We start from the raw sequence: 10,959 nt of genomic DNA, 5'->3' as shown, positions 1-10,959 counted from the left end.
AAAAAAAGAAGAAAAAGAAGAAAAAAAAATGGGACAGATAAATCGCGCATTAAATAAATAATCCCGTTGTCATTCGCGGGACATCGAACGAAACGAAATGAACGTGCCGATAGAAAATCGAGGGGAAAGCTTCCATAATCGTCATGTTATTTCGGCGTATATGAGCGCGAGCGCGTTCGCGTGAGAGAGAGAGAGAGAGAGAGAGAGAGAGAGAGAGAGAGAGAAATAGAAAGAGAAATAGAAAGTTAGAAAGGGAGTGTGAACGGCGACAACTTCCGACGTGTTCCGGGCTTTCCAATATTCTTCTCGGTGGCGACGATTGGAGATCAAATTGTCCGTTAATTGAAATGATTAATTGTCTCACCTCTCTGACGCCCGCGTGGTACCTACCATCCACCATTGGCATGAGTAGCGTTAAGTGTGTAGAGAATGGTGGGAGGATGAGGAGGAGGAGGGTGAGGGTGAAAAGGTATGGTATGGTGCGACGAAGAGGAGAGAGGTGGGAATGGTTTCGCGATGCTTGATTGCTTATTTACAAATAGGAAATTTGAAAATGTGCAGAATCGCGCGTGGCCGTTCGTGCTTGCGAGGGGGAACGAAGAGAGGAAAGACGGAAAGTGACGCGTTCTCTCTCTCTCTCTCTCTTTCTCTCTTTCTCTTTCTCTCTCTCTCTTTCTATCTCTGTGTTTTGTATGTTTCTCTGTATGCGTGTGCATACGAGAAGGAAGGAAGGACTAAGAGAGAAAGAGAGAAAGAGAGAGATTCTGGCCCCAATCTCCACTCGACGAGCTCGTATACTCGGTCGAGGATTTCTGGTGGGAAAGGGTTGGTGACGTTTGCCGGTTGCACACCGAGGCCCCGCTCGCTCACTACTGCAATATTGTAGGATATTACGAATTTGCTATTTTCCGCGGCGGCCGAATTGAAACTGGGATTGTTAATTACTCGGTGATTATCGCGAGCGAATCGAAGTCTCGCGCGACGCGTTCAGAAATCGAAATTACTTTTGCTCTCGTCGGCAATCTCTATCTGTCTCTCTTTCTCTCTCTCTCTCTTTCTCTTTCTTTCTCTTTCTCTCTCTCACTTTCTCTCTCTCTCTCTCTCTCTCTCTCATCTCTCTCTTTTTCATTTCTTCCGATAACCCTTCGTCCATTCTCGCGACTCCTTTTTCCATATACGAATGTAGTTTCGTTCGTTTCCGGCCACGCGTACATACAATCACTACCATTACCACAACCACACATACATACATACATATATTTCCGTATATACATAAATTTTCTCAAGTATGGAATATCTTTCGTGAAAGTTGCACGTTTTCGTAGGTGGGAAACGTTTCGATGGGGGAACACACAGGAGAAGTTTTGTAAAATGAAGAGAAACAGAGAGAGACATACATATAGAGAGAGAGAGAGAGAGAGAGAGAGAGAGAGAGACCCAGTGCCGGCGGGCAAATTGAAATTCGTAACCGTACGAGGGCCGACGGCGCGATGCGCTCGGCCAATTGGAATGCAGAATCATACCGGAAATACCGAGTAATGCACCAATCAGAATCTGGGAATAGTTAGGGGCCCCGGATGATTAGGAATGCACGCAATAACCTCTGATTAATGTGATCGGTGTATGCTATGTGCCGTGTGTATCGTGGCACGATGGTGGTGGCGGTGGCGACGGCCGTGGCAGTGGCAGCCTCGGTGGTAGCTCCATCCTTTGGCTTATACGCCGCTTACATTCCTTCCCCATCTCTCTCTCCCTCTCCCTCTCTATCTATCTATCTACCTATCTATCTATCTCTATATCTATCCATCTCTCTTCATCGAAGCCTAACTACGTTCTCGCTCTAGCGCTTTCGTTCGTGTACTGTTAGTATAGAGTGGTAGGTTCGCCTTACGCATACACGTACGCATGAAGCGCGATTCCGTACGTATCTCCGCGTGCAAGGGAACGCACGCGCGCCACGGGGTGCCCAGTAAGGGGTGGTGGAAGAGAGTATGCTATTCTGCTTCTCTCTCTCTATCTCTCTCTTGAAGAGCTAGCTAGTATCGGCCAGTCGAGAGAACGTACTCGAACGTAACTCTACGTACGTACGTACGTGAGTGAGTAGAGAGAGAGAGAGAGAGAGAGAGATAGATAGATAGATAGATAGAGGTAGAGGTAGAGTTGAAGGGAGAGAAAGACACGTGGGATGAGGGAGTATGCATTTACATAAATACATAACGCGGACGCATACAATGTTAGTGCTATGCTGTCAATTCTACCCTCGCAGCGAGGCAATTCTGAGTTATGCCAGGACGCCATGCCCCGTGACGATCCTCACGGTACCTAGAACGCTCGCACCCTTCGCAAGCCTACCTACCTGCCTTGTTTGTGCTTACCATCGTCCACCTGTCCCACCCTCTCATTCGTCTCTAACTCTGAATTTACGTTCGTTAAGCCGGCAGCGCTCGACTCGATAAGTTCTCCATCTATAAGATCGATCTATCGATCGATGTATACTAACGAAGAAAAAATTTTTTTCGTTATACTTACTTGTTAATATCTTATCTCAAGGGATTTAAAGTTTTCTTTAAAAAAAAAAAAAAAAAAGAAAGAAAGAAAAGAAAAATTAAGGATTCAAGGGTCCTTCGTCCTTTCCATATTTTCCGTCAAAGTTTGTTAACATTTGTTTATTATCCTTGAACTCGCTGAAATTCTCTAGGGTTAACAAATAGTCAGGTCTAATTTATCTGTCAGTCCGATCGTTTATTCGACTCTGGACTCTGGCCAAGGAAACTTCTGTTTCTGTTTGTCCCTCTCTCTCTCTCTCTCTTTCTCTCTCTTTCTCTCTCTCTCTCTCTCTCTCTCTCTCTTTTATCGTATGAGTGTAGACGTATTTTCAACGCAACGTTTGTCTCTCTGAGAATCTTTCTCTCTCTATAACTCTTTCTTTTCAATTGATCGATCGTGATAAAAGAGAGAGAGAAAGAGAGAGAGAGAGAGAGAGAAACAGTAATTCTTATTCTCTCTCTCTCTCTCTCTCTCTCTCTCTCTCTATCTTTTCCTTATCTCTTTACAAAACGGTCGACTTAACGCGTATTCATGGACTTCGAAAGGAAAGGGTTTACCGATAGAGAAATTCAATCTTTACATGTTTTGAAAGAAATAAAGATGATAAATGCATGGAAAGCAATCGGATGAAACAACGAAACGCTTTTCGAAAATAATTCTCTTCCGGATATTTTTCTTTTTCGTAAGACGAAGGAATAAATTGAAAAGTAGATGGAGAAGGAGAGGTATAGTACGCAGTAGAGTATAACAGCAGAAGAAATCGATTCGTCCTTCTCGATCAAACAACACAGTCGTCCTTCCCTTCACCCTTCCCCTATCCCTCTTTTCGTACCTTTTCGTTTGGACCTTTCGAAGGGACGGAGGTTGGAGGGGTCAGGAAAGATGAAAAAAGAAAAAAAATGGAGAAAAAGAAAAAAGAAGGGGGAGAGAGAGAGAGAGAGAGAGAGAGAGAGAAAAAGGATGAAAAGAAGAGAAAAAAAAAATCAGCAGGTCCGTTTGAATAAAATATGCGTACGTCGTCGAAGCGCGCACGCGGCTCCCTGCCACGAAAATTGAATTATTTCACGACGATCGAGTTTCACGTAGCTGCATATAGAGCTCAAATACACTCGCCCAACCCTTTTCTCCGCGCAACTCCCCCGTGTACGGGTTTCGTTCAAGTCATCGTGCATTCCCGTTCGATGTACGGAATTGCTATAACGCGATCGTAAGAGGTTTACCCGAACGAGAGAGCGATTAAGAATTGATTTGTTGACCGGTTTACCCAATCTCTCTCTCTCTCTCTCTCTCTCTCTCTCTCTCTCTCTCTCTCTCTCTCTCTCTCTCTCTCTCTCTCTCTGTCTCTCGCACGCACAGACATATATATATACGCACTATCTCTCTCTCTCTCGCTCTTTCTTCTTTCCTCGTTCTCCTTCTCTTCTCTCTTTCTTCTCTCTTCTCTTCTCTTCTCTTCTCTTCTCTTCTCTTCTCTTCTCTTCTCTTCTCTTCTCTTCTCTTCCCTTCCCTTAACACGCTTTGCACATCGAGCAAACGATCCTTCAGCGAAAACCGATGCTTTAACCCCCAAAGGAAGACCGCACAGATGCTTTTCGGATGTCATTACGAAAACTTTTCGACTATTAGAGCATTGGAAATTCCACGAGTCGATTCAGGGAGAAGTAATACGATTTTAATCACGACTTCGATATCGCCAACGTCCAAACGTATATAAACTGAACGAAGACCGTTCCAACCGGTGATTCTCTTTGATTTATCCTGCTGATGTAATAATGGTGTCCGAGAACGAGATATCTATGATATTACGGCTAGGTATATCTCGTGATAGAACATTATAGGAAAGGGTAGGATAGAGATAGATGGGTGAGTGAGTGAGTGAGTGGTGGGTGGGTGGATGGATGGGTGGGTGGGGTGGGTTATCATAAGAGGGTGGAAAAGGAGAATAAGGGAATCGATTTTTGGAAAGGTACGAAGAAAGATCTAACATTTTGTAAACGAGTTGATAAGTTCGTAATTAGTTTATAAATTTCTAATGAGACGTTAGTTTATAATGAATATAATATAATACAATGAAGATACAATTCAATGCAATGCAAAGTAATACAATATAGTGTGATATAACGTAAAGGTTTATCGGCGATCTTTTTAAAGATATAAAAAAAGAAAAAAAGAAGAGAGAGATAGAAAAGATATGAGAAAAGCTATATGACGATATAAAAATAATATATATTTATAAAGACGATAAAATCGTGTCCTTTATATGTATCCATATCTTTAATGTATCTTTTTTTTTTTATCTTTTGTTTCAGGTGAGTAAAATAATCTCCGATAAAAAGAAGCGAGTCTAAATGGATAGAAAAGAATTTCTACCGTTATGTATACATACATACATACATATATATATATATATATATATATATATATATATATTTATTTATGTATATATATACCACATTATTGCAATCATCGTATCCGATTCGAATAATCGTCGATGAGAGCACACACGAACATCGAAAGAGTACGAAAGGTGATCGGTGAGTAAATTAAAAGAACAGTCATTTCATAATTAATAACGGGTGATTCCTCGAAACCACTGCACGGGGTTAGTACGAGAGAAAAAGAAAGAGAAAGAGAGAGAGAGAGAGAGAGAGAGAGAGAGAGTTGCTGCGAAACGGTTTTGAAATTCTTAATTTTTAAATACCCCGCCTGTTTCTGTCTCTCCGCTCCTAAAGAATTCACGAATCGCTCGCGCGCGCGCGCGCGCTTTCTCTCTCTCTCTTTCTCTTTCTCTTTCTCTTTCCTTCTTTCTCTCTCTTTCTCGAGGGAAATCTTAAAATATATTATATTTGTCCTGTCGTCGGTCGGTCAAAGGTCGCGAATAACTTTCGCGATATTAACCTCGTTTCCGTACCTGCCCTCGTTTTCATCCTCCAAGTATAGACTTTTTCTTTCTTCCTATATCTATCAATTTTAAAATGGGCGGAAATTTTTTTTTGTATCATGTCCCGATACGCTCCGACTACTTTCTTTTCTCTTTCCTTTTTTTCTTCTTTTCCCTTAAAAATTTTCACGGATATTCGTGTGTTTGTAATAATATTCCGCTTTTATCTTGGAAGAAATGAGAAAGAAAAGAAAGATCTGTTTAATCGTCGATTAACAACGAAAGATATGTGTTGTAATATTTCAATGAAAGAGAAAGAAAGAGAGAGGAAGAGAGAGAGAGAGAGAGAGAGAGAGAGAGAGAGAGAAATTGGCGTTGAAAGGAGTACGTTTTAAAAGAGAGATCAGCACCGTAAGATTTTCCATTTCGAAAGTTGGCGAAACCACCTCGATGTATTACTGCTTCCACTCGAGAATCCATCTGAAAAGGGCCAACTTTGGTATTTCCGGCAGACGTCGAAGCAACGACATAAAAATTATTTTATTTCGCCGAGCGCGATATATCTTTCACGAGAAATCGTAAACTTTCCGATTTAATTAAACTTCGTACGAACGGTCGAGAAGAAGAGGAGGAAGAAGTAGAAGAAGAAGAAGAAGAAGAAGAAGAAGAGAAGGAATAAGAAGAAGAAGGAGAGAAGAAAGAGGGGTAAGACGGAGCGTGTAGAGAAGGAGAGGGGTGGAGAGGGGAGGGGGAGGAGAATTTCTTTCGTTTCACCCGGTATATACTCGGCACAAACGAGAGCCGCACGATTCGCGTCATCCATCTCGAGAGAAGGAAGGCGTACTGTTGCGGTCGCGAATACACACACGCACATACACACACACACACACACATACTATTGAGAAAGAAAGAAAGAAAGAAGAAGAGAGAGAGAGAGAGAAAGAAAGAGAGAGAGAGTTAACTCACGCACACGTTCGCCGAAACAAATATAAAACATAAAATATATATTAATGTTCGCCAGTTTCTTCGTAACCTCCGAGCACGACGAGATAGCGAAGCGAGTCGGGGAGCCTGGGAGAGAGAGAAATATTGTATGAATCATTTATCAGTCTGGCTACGTCTAAACGTGCCCGTGTGTGCCCACCTCTGCGCATTCGTACTTTAACACACGGATATACATAGATATACACGCACACAAACACATACAAAACAGGCCTACACGACTTCTCCCTTCTTCTTCTTTCTCTCTCTCTCTCTCTCTCTCTCGCTCTTATTCTCTCTTTCTCTCTTTCTCTCTTTGCTCATCTCTTATATACGTGTGAGTAAACGTACGACATGATATGCACATAGGAATGTATACACACATATATTTATATACATATATTATGCAGATATATATATATATATATATATATATAGAGGGAGAGAGGGGGGGGGGGAAGATGTACATCGGAAGAGATGGAAGCTAAAAAGTTCAGCGTTCCGTAAGAAAAATAAAAGAGTACAGAAGGTTTGCTATTTTTCTTCTGGCCTCTTTCGCTTCTAAATTCTAGCCTCTCTATTCGTTTTCTTTTTCTACTTCTTCTTCTTCTTCTTCTTCATCTTTTTCGCAACCATCCATCCCCTTTCTCATCCTTTCATTCGTTTTCACTCTCTCTCTCTCTCTCTCTCTCTCTCTCTCTCTCTCTCTCTCTCTCCCTCCCATCCCTCCCCCTCCTGCTCCCTTTCTTTCCCCACTTGACGACTCGCCCTAACAGGCACTTACTGAAAACTCGAATTGACTTTGCGATGGCTTCCTGCCGTTCGTAAATAGCTTAGAACGAGTTTCAGCCGGGTCTGATGAACGCGCGCGCGTGCTAACTCTCCCTCATTCTCTCTCCCTCTCCCTCTCCCTCTCTCTCTCTCTCTCTCTCTCTCTGTTTCTCTCTGGTTCACTCGACACACCTGGAATAATCCTCGTCAAATCTCGCACGTAACAAGCACGACGTATCTTCCTCGGTGGGATCGTTCTGAGAGTATGAGAGAGAAAGAGAGCGTGAGGGTAGGATAAGGGAATATGTCGATCCTCGAGTAAACTCTTCTCTCTTTCCTTCTCTCTCTCTCTCTCTCTCTCTCTTTCTATATATATATATATATATATATATATAATCTGAGCACACGTAGCGTCATGTGTGGCCGAAGTGGGACAGCGTATAGCGTATAACACGTGCGACAAGTTGAACGAAAGCGATAATAACGTGTAAAGAGACGCGTTCGAGCGCGATACGAAAACGTCGTTTTACTCGTTCCTGTACAAACCACTTTGCTTGTTCGTAGGATCGTTTGATCTTTTATCTTTTCTCCTTTATCTTTTTTCCTTTCTGTTATCTTTTTTTTTCTTTTTCTCTTTTCCCTTTTTACTTTCAATACGCTCTCTCTTTCTTTCTCTCCCCCCCCCTCTCTCTCTCTCTCTTCCTCTTTAATTCTTTATAACCTGTGTACAGGACGTATCAAATCTTTATATCATTTAATTATATTCGAGCTCTGTTCTTTTTATGTTTCTAAATGAAGAAAAAAAGGGTGGTGAAAAATAGGTGGAAACTAGAAAAAAAAAAAAAAAACGAAGAAAGAAAGAAAGAAACAATCGTACGAGTTAAGTGTCGTACGTTCGATCGAAACGAAACTTTTGTTATATTTGAAATATTTGGAATTCGTTAGTTCGGATTTGTTATGCTGCGTCTGTTTAACAGTTCGAATTTTCGAACGATATGCCGAAACCAATGGGAACACGTTGACTCGTACGTTGTAATCGCATCGTCGAGAAGAAGCACCACCGAATCCTGGATACGGAATCGAAACAACCCCCGCCACCGGTAGCGACGCTTTATTGCGATTTTTATATTTCATTCCGGGGGTCCGGCCCGATCAAAAGCACTCTGAAGTATGCATGAGGACTCTGCTACCTTCGTATCTGCCCCGGCGTCGAGCTGCATCACGAGCGCTCGCGCACGACCGTCCGAGAGAGAGAGAGAGAGAGAGAGAGAGAGAGATAGAAAAAACCAGGAAGAAGGAAAGAGGTAGAAGACGAGAAAGAGAGACGAACGCGAGAGAGAAAGAGAGAGAGAGAAAGAGAGGAAGAGGGTGAAACAGAGAGGGGGACAGGAAACAGCAATTTTTCACCCTCGAATAAAATTATTATCGACGAATGAATAAGTGGGTTGCACCCGGCGAGAGAGAGAGAGAAAGAGAGAGAGAGAGAGGTAAAGAGAGAACGGTGACCGTCGAGGTAGCCGATGGGCAAGGGTACAGTGGGTTGAAGGGGGTGTTCGAGGTAGAGCAGCGATGGATGCTCGCTGGAAAAACGAGAGACGAGGAGAAAAAGTAGGAAGTGGCTAGGATGAGAGTGAGAGAGCAAAGAGAGAGAGAGAGAGAGAGAGGGAGAGAGAAAGAGTGCGACGGGCTATTTTTAATATTTAAAATTTAATTTACAAAATGCCACTGGCCGCCCTCTCCCACTCTTTTTCTCTTTTTCTCTCTTTCTCTCCCTCTCTCTCTCTCTCTCTCTCTCTCCATCTCTCTCTTTCTCTCCAAAGCGTGTAAGCGAGAAGCAAGAGGAAAACACAGGCACGGTAGTAGCTCAACGGCGAAACACACGCGTAGTGCACACACCTGGCTATCGCGAGCAACGGTGGCCGGCTTTAGATCCGAGTTTGGGTTGTTACCTCGAGCACACACCTGCGTGGCCATGTCGGCCCTCTTTCCTCCTCCTCCGTACCGTCAACCTGGATTATTATCGATAGGTACGCGCTCTTTTTTTTTAACCGCGGACATTGATCACTCGCCCCTTCCTCTCGCAAGAGAGAGAAAGAGACATAGAAAAAAGAGAGAGAGAGAGAGAGAGAGAGAGAGAGAGAGGGAGAGAGGTTCGCGTATCGCGTCAGTCAGCACGGAAAGCGACCTTCCACCACCCTCCCAACCTCCTCCTCCCATTCTATACTTCTCGTCGAAGCGAACCTTTTTTCCTTTCGAATAATTTATAGCTTTACGATGCGCGCGTTCGCTCGCTCGGTTTATCGCGCGTTGTTGATGTTGCTTGTTCGTTCATCTCTCCTCTTTCTCTCTTTCTTTCTCTCTTATTCTTTCACTGTCTCTTTCTCTCTCTCTCTCTCTCGCTCTTTCTTTCTTTCCTTCCTTCGTTCCTTCCTTCCTTCCTGCCTTCCTTCTTTCGAAAACAGAAAGTTATCCTTCGCGCTTCTACGGGACTACGAACTCCTCTCCTCCGTCGTGTCGCTGTGTCGTTACTGCCATCTCGCGTTATGACAATTTTACCTTTATCGATCTTTCCGGGCGGACGACGACGAAGACGACGACGACGACGACGATGACGACGACGATGGGTACGACGTTGCGTCTGTTCGTCTCGCTCTCACCAACGTCTTCTTCCGTTTTCCTTCTTCTTTCCGCGTCGCCCTGTGCCTCGCGAACGGTCTTCGCTTTTCCACCCTGTCTCCCTCTTTCTCTCTCTCTCTCTTTCTATCTCTATCTCTATCTCTTTCTTTCCTTCTTCTTGTACGGTATGTCCCTCTCTGTTTACAGTACTCGTCGTAAGAGAGAAAGAGATAGATAGATAGAGATAGCAAGAGAGAAGAGAGAGAGAGAGAGAGAGAGAGAGAGAGAGAGATAGAGGGTGGCCTCGTCGAAACTTAAGCGGTCGTGTACCTTACGTATACTCGGCTTCTCGTGTAGGTAGCTACATAATACGATGTAACTTACGACGCGCCATGTAACTTTGGCACTTTGGACAATGCCTGTATTCTCTACACTCCCACACCCTCTATATCTGTCTCTCATCTCTTCTCTCTCTCTCTCTCTCTCTTTCTCTCTCTCTCTCTCTCTCTTTCTCTCTCTCTCTCTCTCTCTCTTGCTCGACCCGCTCGTCCCACTTCGCCACGGCATCGTGCCATCATATTCATGTATCTACCCTGTAGGAAGGGTGAGAGTCAGCTAGAATGTGTGCAACCGAGAGAGAGACAGAGAGAGAGAGAGAGAGAGAGAGGACAGCACAATCAAGCACTAAATACTCGACGGCATATCGCGCCTATGAAGGCAGACCCGGGCCACGCTCTATACATATAGACACACAACGAGAAGGAGGCGTAGAATGATGACGATGTTCCTAGTAGTTCTATCTCCTACTATATATAATAATCGTAATCTCGAGAATAATAATAATGATGATAATAATAATAATAATTATAATAATTATAATAATAATAGTAATATCTAAGCTGTTGGTTAGTCTCTAAATAATAACACTTTGACATCCGTAGATACGTTTCGCTCAAAGACACTCTCGCTTATATCTTAACGCTTGCCGACGGCGTTTATCGTAGAGTTGTTCAACGGTATAATTATAATAAGATCCCTTTCTCTCTCTCTCTCTCTCTCTGTCTATCTCTCTCTCTCTCTCTCTCTCTCTCTCTCTCTCTCTTTCTCTGTCTATCTCTATATCGGAAAAAAAAAAGAAAATAGGAAGATGACGATAAGAAATT

General features: G+C 43.3%; 1 protein-coding gene across 1 annotated transcript in view; it reads left to right on the top strand.

Annotated features, from left to right (window-relative positions):
- The window catches only part of LOC122633617 (protein bric-a-brac 1-like), a 246,021-nt gene that overhangs the window by 136,328 nt on the left and 98,734 nt on the right, over positions 1-10,959 (top strand). The window lies entirely within an intron of this gene.

The sequence above is a fragment of the Vespula pensylvanica genome, chromosome 12 (genome assembly GCF_014466175.1).
Source record: "Vespula pensylvanica isolate Volc-1 chromosome 12, ASM1446617v1, whole genome shotgun sequence".
In the NCBI taxonomy this organism is placed as follows: Eukaryota; Metazoa; Arthropoda; class Insecta; order Hymenoptera; family Vespidae; genus Vespula; species Vespula pensylvanica.
The sequence above is the reverse complement of the archived record's forward strand: the minus strand, read 5'-3'. Positions and strand labels throughout refer to the sequence as shown.